At 40.1% G+C, this 12,994-nt stretch overlaps 1 long non-coding RNA gene across 2 annotated transcripts in view; it reads right to left on the bottom strand.

The window, feature by feature from the left end:
• The window catches only part of LOC129144322 (uncharacterized), a 46,547-nt gene that overhangs the window by 14,467 nt on the left and 19,086 nt on the right, over positions 1–12,994 (bottom strand). The window contains exons 2-3 of one of the 2 annotated variants that reach the window (XR_008548660.2): positions 4,562–4,633; positions 1,323–3,456 (exon numbers count right to left, since the gene is read on the bottom strand). This is a non-coding gene — a long non-coding RNA (uncharacterized LOC129144322). The remainder of the gene's footprint in view (positions 1–1,322; positions 3,457–4,561; positions 4,634–12,994) is intronic. The other variant, XR_008548661.2, reaches the window with a different exon arrangement.

Below are 12,994 nucleotides of genomic sequence, written 5' to 3' on the forward strand. Positions count from 1 at the left end.
CTTATTAACTTGACCTTCACATATTTCCAGATATATTTCCTTTCACCATCTCTACTGCTCTTATCTTGTTCTAAACAACCCTGATTTCTCACCTATTATTGCAATAACCTCCTAACTGGTTTCGATGTTTCTACTCTCACCCACATCCCCTTCAGACTTTTCTCAATACTGTATCCAGCATGAACTTTAAAATAAAAGTCAGATCATGTCAGATATCTGCTCAAATCCCTTGTAGCTTTCCATGTTACTTAAAGAACCGAAGTCCTTGCAATTTTTTCATAGGGTTTGTCCACCTGCACTTCTCTGTCCTCATTCCCTAATGTACTTCCATTCTTTTATTGTACTCTATCCTCACTGGTCTTCTTGCTCTTCCTGGAACACACATTCACAACTACCTTAGGTAGATCCTTTGCACTTGCTGAATCCTCTGCCTGGAATGTTCTTCCCTCGGTTTCATGCAAGACTTTCTTCTCCTTCAGGTTTTTCTTTCTTTCTTTTTTTTTTTTTTTTGACATGGAATCTTACTCTGTCACCCAGGCTGGAGTGCAGTGGCATGATCTCAGCTCATTGCAACCTCCATCTCCTGGGTTCCAGAGATTCTCCTGCCCCAGCCTCCTGAGTAGCTGGGATTACAGGTGCTCACCACCATGCCCAGCTAATTTTTATATTTTTAGTAGAGACAGGGTTTCACCATGTTGGCCAGGCTGGTGTTGAACTCCTGACCACAAGTGATCCTCCTGCTTCAGCCTCCCAAAGTGCTGGGATTACAGGTGTGAGCCACCGTGCCTGGCCTCCTTCAGGTCTTTATTAAAATGTTATCTCCTCAGAGAAGACTTCTCTCACCACCCTATCTAACATAGTGTAACCATTCTTCCTTACTCTGCCTTCTCTGCTTTATTATTTTTTCTCGGATGTTTCTTGGATATATCACTCTATATAGTTTAGTTGTTTACCTTTTTAACTGTCCCCACTAGAATAAGAGTCCTTAATACCTAGTTTGTAAAATAGTGCATAGGATATAGCAGTCATTTCATAAATAAATACATACATGTCAAACCAACAAATGAATGATTGGAGAGCCACAATGTAGCTCAACTGTGTATTTATCCATACGCCTATGGGACACATTCTTTTTTCTTAATATTTCCTTTTCTATTTTTTTTTTTAATTTTAAGCTCTGGGATACATGTGAAGAACGAACAGGTTTGTTACATAGGTATACCTGTGCCATGGTGGTTTGCTGCACCTTTTGACCTGTCCTCTTAGTTTCCTTCCCTCACCCCCCAACCCCTAACAGGCCCTGGTGTGTATTATTCACCTACCTGTGTCCATGTTTTCTCATTGTTCAACTCCCACTTATGAGTGAGAACATGCAGTGTTTGGTTTTCTGTTCCTGTGTTAGTTTGCTGAGGATGATGGCTTCTAGCTTCATCCGTGTCCCTGCAAAGGACATGAACTCATCCTTTTTTATGGCTGCATAGTATTTCGTGGTGTATATGTGCCACATTTTCTTTATCCAGTCTATCATTGATGGGCAGTTGGGTTGGTTCCATGACTTTGCTATTGTAAATAGTGCTACAATAAACATATGTGTGCATGTGTCTTTATAGTAGAATGATTTATATTCCTTTTGGTATATAACCAGTAATGGGATTGCTGGGTCACATCATATTTCTGGTTCAAGATCCTTGAGGAATCACCATACTGTCTTCCATAATGGTTGAACTAATTTACATTCCCAATAGTGTAAAAGCGTTCCTATTTCAGCCTCCCTAGCATCTATTGTTTCTTGACTTTTTAATAATTGCCATTCTGACTGGCATGAGATGGTATCTCATTATGGTTTTCAGTAGCATTTCTCTAATGATCAGTGATGTTGAGCTTTTTTTCATATGTTTGTTGGCCACATAAATGTCTTCTTTTGAGAAGTGTTTGTTCATATCCTTTGCCCACTTTTTGATGTGGTTGTTTGCTTTTTTCTTGTAAATTTATTTAAGTTCCTTGTAAATTCTTGATATTAGACCTTTGTCAGATGGGTAGATTGCCAAAATTTTCTCCCATTCTGTAGGTTGCCTGTTCTCCCTGATGATAGTTTCTTTTGCTGTGCAGAAGCTCTTTAGTTTAACTAGACTCCATTTGTCCGTTTTTACTTTTGTTGCAATTGCTTTTGGCATTTTTATCATGAAGTCTTTGCCCATGCCTATGTCCTGAATGAAATTGCATAGGTTTTCTTCTAGGGGTTTTATGGTTTTGGGTTATACATTTAAGTCTTTAATCCATCCTCAGTTAATTTTTGTATAAGGTGTAAGGAACGGGTCCAGTTTTAGTTTTGTGTATATGGCTAGCCAGTTTTCCCAGGACTATTTATTGAATGGGAAATCCTTTTCCCATTGCTTGTTTTTGTCAGGTTTGTTGAAGATCAGATAGCTGTAGATGTGTGGTGTTATTTCTGAGGTCTCTGTTCTGCTCCATTTGTCTATATGTCTGTTTTGGTACCAGTACCATGCTGTTTTAGTTACTGTAGCCTGGTAGTATAGTTTGAAGTCAGGTAGTGTGATGCCTCTGGCTTTGTTCTTTTTGCTTAGGATTCTCTTGGCTATATGGGGTCTTCTTTGATTCCATATGAAATTTAAAGTAGTTTTTTCTAATTCTGTGAAGAATATCAAATATCTTGATGGGAATAGCACTGAATCTATAAATTACTTTGGGCAGTATGGCCATTTTCACAATATTGATTCTTCCTATCCATGAGGATGGAATGTTTTTCCATTTGCTTATGCTACAGGACATATTTTCTTGGGCAACATCGCTTCTTCGTGAAAATTGTTTCTGATGTTCAACTATAGCCCATAGGAAAACACCTTCTCAAAATGTAGCCCTCTAACTATTGAAGATGCCCTAAGGAAGCAGGGAAGGAAAGGGAAGCTCCTAGAAGTCCTCAGTCAAATTAGAAGGCAGGGAGGAAAAGCAAGGTGCCAGTCTCTGACCACACACACACACACACACACACACACACATACATATACACACAGTGAGGCTGCCATTGGTAGGCAAGGAACAAAAATTGGGTAAGATGGGATCCTCAACCACTTAGCACTTAGGGATAAGGAAATTCCTTTCTGAATGAAGACAGAGTATTAATCACAAAAGTCTCTTCACTTTGAGGCAAGTTGTCGTTATGTGAGAGATGTGAAAGGGAATTTCATCACAGGAGAGCTGAAGGACTCCAGGACATTCTGTAAATGTCTTTATAAACTTGAATGTTTTAGACAACTTCTGTCTCTTCTCTTTATTCATTCATTCAACTCTGAAATTTTTTTGTAACATAAAATCTCATCTGCAGGAGAGTTTAGTAAACATCTGGAGAAGAGCATCCCCATGTCCCTGAGAGTAAGAAGGGTACGAATTGTTGACATAAACGCCATCGTGTAATACCATTGAGTTGTAACTGAAAAGCTGTTTGCAAAGAAAACATTGAAATCATGAGTTACTTTTTTTCTCATTACATTCATTATAATTTCTGAGAATATGTTACCATGGAAAAAGACTTCATGTGAGAGAGAGGCAGAGAGAGAGAAATGAAGGTACAAGAAACAGATTAGGCTGGGTGCGGTGGCTCAAGCCTGTAATCCCAGCACTTTGGGAGGCCGAGGTGGGCGGATCACGAGGTCAAGAGATTGAGACCATCCTGGCTAACATGATGAAACCCCGACTCTACTAAAAATACAAAAATTTAGCCAGGCATGGTGGCGGGCGCCTGTAGTCCCAGCTACTTGGGAGGCTGAGGCAGGAGAATGGCGTGAACCCAGGAGGTGGAGCTTGCGCTGAGCAGAGATTGGGCCACCGCACTACAGTCTGGGAGACAGAGTGATACTCCATCTCAAAAAAAAAAAAAAAAAAAAGAAACAGATTAATCACGTTAATAGCAAGCAAAGAAAGAGAGGCATTATCCAAATTTGAAAGGAGTAAAGTTTTGCATAAGTTGACAGTCAGACAGGAAAAAGGGAGCTGGTAACAGTTAATCTACAGGAAGGCCTTTTCACCTAGAATTATCTTAAAACATGCAGTCCTTACTGCCACTAAAAGACTAATTAAGTGATTTTCTTCAATCTGAACAAATCCTTTTTTATACTGCTCTTTATGGCAGACTATAGTGTGAGTCAGAAATTCCAAAAGCATGATAATCTCCATCCTTTACAGCACCCGTCCCAACGTTATGTTAATCATTAGTTGATAATCTTTAAAGCTGAGGGCTACACACCCTCTACTATTGTATCTACAACTCTGGAGTTATGATACCAGATTAAGTTGATCAGATCATCATTACTTTTATTATTTTCAAACATTAATTTCAATGTCAAAAAATTTAGAAAAGTAAATTCCAAACCGAAAGCACTATTTTTTTCTCTTTTAAAGGGCTTAAACATACTTACTGATATTTAAATATTTATCACACTGAAAAATGTCCTGCAAGTACATCGTTTTATAGTGACTTCAGACTGATGATACATTCCAAAAACATTCATTAAATGAGGTTTCTCTTTCACTGTTACCAACTTACCTTTTACTCTCAGTGGTATGATAACCCTCAGAACTACAGAACAGCTTCAATCTTCATTCAGAACTATCATACCTGAAAAGAGGAGGTTTTGTTTTATTGTGGTAAAATATACATAAAATAAAATTTACCATTCTAACTGTACAATTCAGTGGCATTAAGTATTAGGTTGGTGCCAAGGTAATTGTGGATTTTGCCATTGAAAGTAATGTAATACTTTCTGCTATTTTTCTATCATCCCTAACAGAAACTCTGTACTCACTAAACACCAACTGTCCATTATCCCATCCACTCCCTGTTACCCACCAGCTCCTGGTAACCTCTAATCTACTTTCTGTTTCTATGAATTTGCCTATTCCGGGTACCTCATATAAGTGGAGTGGAATCATAACAATATTTGTCCTTTTGTGTCTGGCTTATTTCACTCAGCACAATGTTTCAAGGTTGATGAATGCTGTAGATGTATCAGAATTTCCTTCTGTTTTAAGGTTGAGCAATATTCTATTGTATGTATGTACTACATTTTGGTTATCCTTTCATCCATCGATGGACGTTTGGATTTCTCCCACCTTCTGGTTACTGTACAAAATGCTTCACTGAACATTGGTGTACAATGTTTTTCTTTTAATGTTATCATATTTACTTTCTCCTGAGTGATTGGAAGAACTTTTACAATTAACTGTTGCCTGGACTCTTGATAAATCCAGCCCCAAATTACTTAAGAGTATTTAGTAAGTCATTTTCAAAGGTCACTGTTTGTCAAGTAGGAAAACTCGCAGTGAGCAGTGAGCAGTTTGTATAGGCCCACACAGGGCAGTGACCTATATTCTGAGCCTGCACGTTAGAATTAAAACCTTCTGAGTCTTCAATCCCTGCCCCAGAACAACTATATCAGACTTTGGATGTGGGATCAGACCTTGTTATTTTTCCAAACCTCCCCTGCTGATTCTGTTGTGCAGCCAGGATCTAGAACCTCTGACGTGGGCAAATGTGGTATCAATCATCAGAGCTGCAAGTAAAACCACTGAGGCCCTCAGAGAACTAAGAGGGAATCTTTTTTACAGCCTGCATTGTACATATAATATTAGCATGGCTAACCTATAATTGGCCATATGTTCAATAATTAATTGAAAATATAATTGATAATTGGTAATATCACTGAGATTGTCCAAGGATATAACTAAAGGGATTCATTTCCCTGATTATGACTACCAACACCAAGATTGGATCAGAGCACTAAAGGATGCATAGTGGCTCCTGAGGCTGGATATTTGAGCCAGTAAAAACAAGAGAGTAATTCCCCACGGTAAAGGTGAATGTCGTACACTATGTTATGGGCTGAATGTTTGCGTCCTCCAGTATGGTGAAGCTTGAATCCCCAATGTCATAGTACTTGGAGATGGGGCCTTAGAGAGGTAATTAGAGTTAGATGAGTTTATGGGAGTTGGGCCCTGGTCCAATGAGATGAATGGCCTTACTGGAAGAGACACCAGAGGACTTCCTCTCTTCTCAGTGTCTCTGAGGAAAGGCCATGTGAGGGCACAGCAACACTGCAGCTGTCTACAAGCCAGAAAGAAGACCTTTACTAGGAACCAGCCCTACTGGACCTTGATCTACAACTCCTGCCTCCATAATGACAAGAATCTAAATTTCTGTTGTTTAAGCCACCTGTGATCCTTTGTTACGGCAGTCTGAGCAGACTAAGACACTCTGGATACCTGTGATATAATAAGAAGTACATACTTAGTTTAGACCTCAGTTACTGGCACAGAATTGTGTGTGTGTGTGTGTGTGTGTGTTTGTGTGTGTGAGACAGGGTCTTACTCTGTAGCCCAGGCTGGAATGCAGTGATGCGATCACGGCTCACTGCAGTCTTCACCTCCTGGGCTCAAATGACCTTTCCGCCTCAGCCTCCTGAATAGCTGGGACCACAGGTGTGTGCCGCCATGCCCAGCTAATTTTTAAATTTTTTGTGGAGAACGGTTCTTGCTTTGCTGTCCAGACTGGCTTGAATCCCTGGGCTCAAGCAATCCTCCCACCTTGACCTACAAAAGTGCTAGGATTACAGACGTGAGCTACTGCACCCAGTCCTTGTTGGGCCCCTAGATAGCTTTAGGATGGGAGCTGGTTGCCAGAGGAATTAACCATGTGATTAAAGGGTTGGAAATTTCGGCCCCATTCCTAGATCTCTGAGGAGGGGAGAGGGGCTGGAGATTGAGTTCAATTACCAATGGCCAAAATTTAATCAATCATGCCTACATAATGGAACCTCCATAAAACCCCTAAACAATACGATTCAGACAGTTTCAGGGTTGTAGAACACATCTACATGCTGAGAGGGAGGCACACCCCAATTCCACGGGGACAGAAGTTCCTGTGCTCAGGACTCTTCAAGATCTCTCCCTGTGTATCTCCTCAGCTGCCTGTTCATTTCTCTCCTTTAGTAATTAGCAGTGATAATAAATAAAGTCTTTTCCCAAGTTTTATCAACCTTTCTAGCAAATTATAAAACCTGAGGAAGGGGTCATAGGAACCTGTGATTAATAGTCAGTTGGTCAGAAGTACTGATGGAAGCAAGATACTTGCAACTGGCATCTGAAACGAAGGCAGTTTTGTGGGAGTGAGTCTGCGGAATCTGACACGACTCCAGTTAGTTACTGTAGGAATTCAATTCAATTGTAGGATACCCACTTGGTATCTGGAAGGTTGGAGAACTGGTTGTTGGCATGGAAACAACCCACACATTTGGTGCCAAAAGTATTATGAGTAAAAACAGCTTGGAATATTAAACTGACCCTCAAAGGAAAAAAAAAAGCCAATAAAAGGATGCTATCTTGCCAGGACCTTCCAAGGAGCCTCAGAATTGTCTGTTAAGGGAAGGAAAAGGGGAACATTTGATCGACTCACTATCTCCTGTCCCAACCAGGCAAGGGGACTGTCCATGGGGCACTGATTCCCTCACACTTCCAGTGTGCATTCGCTTGAATGCCAGGTAGGTCTCTGCAGACATCCCACCTTATGCTATCCCAGGATAGGATAGTCCCAGGATAAAACATGAGAGTTAAACAGTTCAACTGGACCGAGCTTGATGGCTCACGCCTGTAATCCCAACACTTTGGGAGGTTGAGGTGGGAGGATCACTTGAGGCCAGGAGTTCAAGACCAAGCTAGGCAACATAGCGAGACCCTGTCTCTACAAAACAACAACAACAAAAAAAACAAAAACAAACAAACAAACAAACAAACAAGAAAACCCAAAAACTAACTGGATGTGGTGGTGGTGCACGCTTACAGTCTTAGCTACTCTGGAGGCTGAGGTGGGAGGATTGCTTAAGCCCAGGAGGCTGAGGTTGCAGACAGCCATGGTGGCACCATTGCCCTCCAGCCTGGGCAAGAGAGTGAGACCCTGTCTCAAAAATAAAAAGCAATAATAAATAAATAAATAAAACTGAGGAAAGTTGTTCTTGGGTGATAAGACATGAAGCTGTTTCCAACAGGAGTAATAACTAAACTAAAGACAGGCAAAAGGATGTGAGGCCAGGCACAGGAGATGGTCAACGTGGGGAGCTTCTAGAGACTCCAATCAGGTCTGTGAGTTCCAGTCCCCACTCCTAGCTCTAGTCACAGTCTTCACTTGAACACCCTACCTCCATTCTAAACCTTGATGGCTAGAGTTTGATTTTATTAAGAGAGCTTATCAAGAGGTTTCTTGTAATATACCATTTCTCCTTTGTCTACCATACTTTCTGCAAGTAACGCATAGTTTTGGAAATTCAGGTCAGTTATTTAAAAAACAAAAATAGTAGCTAAGTACAGAGGGTTGTGTGGGAAGCACTTCAACTTCCAGACAACATAAGGCTAAGCGCTGTGACACATTTGAAAATAAGTCCTTATTTTTTATCTTTTAGAATGCAGTCATTTGGAGTCCTTCTCTACCAATGGCTGAAATTACTCATCTAAGGAGAGCCAAATCTGCTCCATCCAGAAATGAAACCCACATAACACTTTATCATCTTTCAGACTCTTGACATTAACATATTTTAAATATTTACCTTTTAGTTTTATATTTATTTTGACATTTTATTATATTGCCTGCATGTCCTTTCTGTTCATCTACAACTATATTTTCTTTTTTCCTTAGATCAGGGATTAGCAAATGATGATCCACTGCCTTGTTTTTGTATGATTTGCAAGATGAGAATGGTTTTTACATTTTAAGTGGTTTCTAGAATGTCAAAAAAGTAATATTTTGTGTTACATGAAAACTATGTGAAATTCAAATTTAAGCCCATCAGTAAAGTTTCATGGGAACATGGCCATGTTCATTCATTCACATACTTTGTACGGTTGCTTTTGCACTGCAAGGGAGATTTAAGTCATTGCAACAAAGACCATATGGCCCTAAAATCCTAAAATGTTCACAATCTGGCACTTCACAGAAAAGTCTGCTGACCCCTGCCCTAAATGACAAAAGGATGCTTGCTTAGTTTCCTTCATGTATTATCTAGCCTTAGGGTTCCAGGCACTTGAAACTGCTTTCTAATGAAGATAATAATTCATATGTGTCACTAGAATTGGTTTTGACAAGGCCACTCAAAATCTATTAGATAGGAAATGGTTTTACTAAAGTTGTTTTATAATCTACAAATCAAGTACATAGTGTATGTAAAATAAATGTTTATCAGATAAATTAATGAGTGAATAACTCTGGCAAATCTGGTAGTGTGTGACCTCAGCAAGAAGCCAAGGAAAAGCATACTTGTTTCTGCCTCACATTTGCACAGAGCTTGATGACACATACTTCAAAAAGCATATTCTTATCTGAGATTACAAAGTCTTTCACAATGACTGTATAGGAGATAAAGTGGAGGGAAAAACACCCTCTTCCTAGAGGGAGTATCATAGAATAACAGAACTGGAAGGGAAACATTTCATGCAGCTGCTGACTTTAAGCAGGACTACGCTGGAATCATTCCCAAAAGATAAGTTTGCTCTTTAATACTAATAATTAGGCCAGGTGCAGTGGCTCATGCCTGTAATCCCAGCACTTTGGGAGGCTGAGGTGGGTGGATCATCTGAGGTCAGGGGTTCAAGACCAGCCTGGCCAACATGGTAAAGCCCCCGTTCTACTAAAAATACAAAAATTAGCTGGGCGTGGTGGTATGCACCTGTAGTCCCAGCTACTTGGGAGGCTGAGGCAGGAGAATAGCTTGAACCCCAGGAGGTGGAGGTTGCAGTGAGCCGAGATCATGACACTGCACTCCAGCCTGGGTGACAGAGTGAGACTCCACCACAAAAAAACAAAACAAAACAAAACAAACAAACAAAAACTTAATAATTATCCAGAGACACAACTTCCTGGGCTTAGATATTTCAGAATATCACAACTAAACTCTTAAAAATTTCTGAAGGCTGGACACCATGGCTCACACCTATAATCCCAGCACTTTGGGAGGCTGAGGCAGGCAGATTGCCTGAGCTCAGGAGTTCAAAACCAGCCTGGGCAACATGGCGTAACCTCGTCTCTACAAAAAATGGAAACATTTGCTGGGCTTGGTGATGCGTGCCTGCAGTCCCAGCTACTTGGGAGGCTGAGGCAGGAGAATCGCTAGAACCCATGCAGTGTAGGCTGCAGTGAGTCATGTTTGCACCACTGCAATCCAGCCTGGGTGACAGTGTGTATTAGTTTGTTTTCATGCTGCTGATAAAGACATACCTGAAACTGGGAACAGAAAGAGGTTTAATTGGACTTACAGTTCCACATGACTGGGGAGGCCTCAGAATCATGGTGAGAGGTGAAAGGCACTTCTTACATTGGCAACAAGAGAAAAATGAGGAAGAAGCAAAAGCAGAAACCCCTGATAAGCCCATCAGATCTCATGAGACTTATTCACTATCACAAGAATAGCACAGGAAAAAATCAGCCCCCATGATTCAATTACCTCCCACTAAGTCCCTCCCACAACGTGTCGGAATTCTGGGAGATACAACTCGAATTGAGATTTCCGTGGGGACACAGCCAAACCATATCAGAGCGAGATCCCATCTCAAAAGAAAGAAAGAAAGAAAGAAAAAAGAAAGAAAGAAAGAAAAAAGTTCTTCTTGCTCTTCAGCTTAATTCTTCATGCAGTAGTATAAGCATACTATTAAAACCATTCATTCAATAACTTTATACACAGCATTTGCCTTCAAGTTTGACAGTTATGTCTCCTTTCTCTTAGTCATCTTATTCTCAGTTTGAGGGGTAGTGTTTGACATGTTTTTGTATGTTTAAAAGTTACCACCATCACTACTATCCCCAGTACTCACTAGAATGGGAATTAATACATTGTGATAGTAAGAATATTGGACTTTGTTTAATCCATTTAGGCTGCTATAACTAAATACAATAAATTGACCTATTTATAACTGAGTACATAACTGGGTACTGTAAATAACAGTTTTTTTTTTTCTTCTCACAGTCTAGAGGTAGGGAAGTCCAAGATCAAGGTGCTGGCAGATTCAGTGGGTGTCTGGTGAGAGCCTGCTTTCTCATAGATGGCACCTAATCACCTCTCAAAGACACCAACTCTTAATACTATCACATTGGACATCAGGTTTCAACACATGAATTTTTGGGAGACACAAACATTCAGACCATATTAGACTTGGGGTCTGATGTGGTTTGGCTCTGTGTCCCCACTCAAATCTCATCTCGAATGGTAATCCCTACATGTGGAGGGAGGTGTACCTGGTGGGAGGTGTTTGGATCACGGGAGCAGTTTCCCCCATGCTGTTCTCAAGATAGCGAAGGAGTTATCACGAGATCTGATGGTTTTAAAGGTGACAGTTTTTCCTGCACTCACTCTCCTGCTGCCTTCTGAAGAAGGTGCCTGCTTCCCCTTCTGCCATGATCATAAGTTTCCTGAGGCTTCTCCAGCCATGGGGAACTGTGAGTCAATGAAACTTCTTTCTTTGTAAGTTACCCAGTCTCAGATATTATTTTTATACAAGTGTGAGAACGGACTAATACAGAGTCTAAAAGTCAGGATAAAAGTTCTGGCTTGAGATGGTGCCTGCCATCTAATGGATGCTTGGTGAGTATTAGTAACTTTTGGTCTTGTTTTCTGTGAACCTGGATGATTTACTGACTATTTCTGAACTTCATCTATGACATGTGAGAAGAAAATACTTTCTGAGTTGATATGGATATCAAATGATGTTTCTGAAAATGCTCACTAACCTAGGAAGCATTATATAATTTCAAATTATTGTGACAAAATAAGAATTCAAAAATACAAGAAAAGTGTCTGCAAATGGCAATATAAATTAAAAGGTCAGTCAATTAACTTTGGCCCCTGTCCTCTCCCTGCCCACCACTAGATTTAAGAGAGAGGATCCTTACTCTTGACTCAATAAACACAGAGCTTGGGGTCTATGCTGGAGGCCAGCCTCTCTCATTCAGGTCAATATGTAACTTCAGCAGGAACCAGGAACCCCTAGTTAATTCCAAATGAGGATTCTGACTGAGCTGGAAAGTGCACTGGAGCTTTTTAAAACAGGTGCCCCAAAATTTTATTTTTCTAAAAATGTGCTTCATTAGAAGTAATGATTTATGATGTCAATCATATATTACAAATTACTTTGCCCAATGATATAAGCAAAACACATAGATTTTTCTAAACAGGCTTATTTGATCAGAGGTTAAGAGAACAGCCCAGCTCTGGCTGTTTTATACTAGAATTTAAAGACCTAGGGGGAAAACCCACTTAAATAGGTATTAATTATTGCAAATCTCTGGAAAAAAAAGTACTTGGTTTTAACCATTATTAATACATTTTAGCACATGTTTTTCATAAAGGGGCCATGGTTTTGTTTTAGATTTAAATTTAAGACTTTGTTTTATTTCTGTTTATCTTGAGTTTGAGGGCAATATTTTGGCTGGTCTGTAAAGGTTTTTGTCCCAACTACTCAATATGCTATGGTAGGGTGAAAGCAGCCACGAACAATATGTAAATGAATGGGCATGGCTGTGTTCCAAAGAAACTTTACTTACAAAACAAATGCCCAGTCTGCAGACACTAGTCTTCTGACTCCCATTCTATACCAATAAGTAAAGATCACAGGAGCCCCTTACATTTACACAGAAGTGTAAGCAGTACACAATAGTCCTGTCTCAGAGCTATGCCAAGTCTCTAGCTCTCAGTCTTAATCTAGCCCTTAGGAACTTTGATAGTGTTGTCATCCTGTAGGGCTTCACACTGGCCCACTACGTTAGTGACATAATGATGACTGGACCAAGTGAGAGGAATTCACATTCTTTATATTTCTTAAGATGTGTGATAGAAGGTGGAAAATAATCTCCCAACAAACTTCAGGGCCCGCCAACTTGGTAAACTGCTAGGAATCTAATGGTTCGAGACATGTCAAGAAGTTATCTCAGGGAAAAACTAAATTT

Source organism: Pan troglodytes, chromosome 5 (genome assembly GCF_028858775.2).
Source record: "Pan troglodytes isolate AG18354 chromosome 5, NHGRI_mPanTro3-v2.0_pri, whole genome shotgun sequence".
Lineage (NCBI taxonomy): Eukaryota > Metazoa > Chordata > Mammalia > Primates > Hominidae > Pan > Pan troglodytes.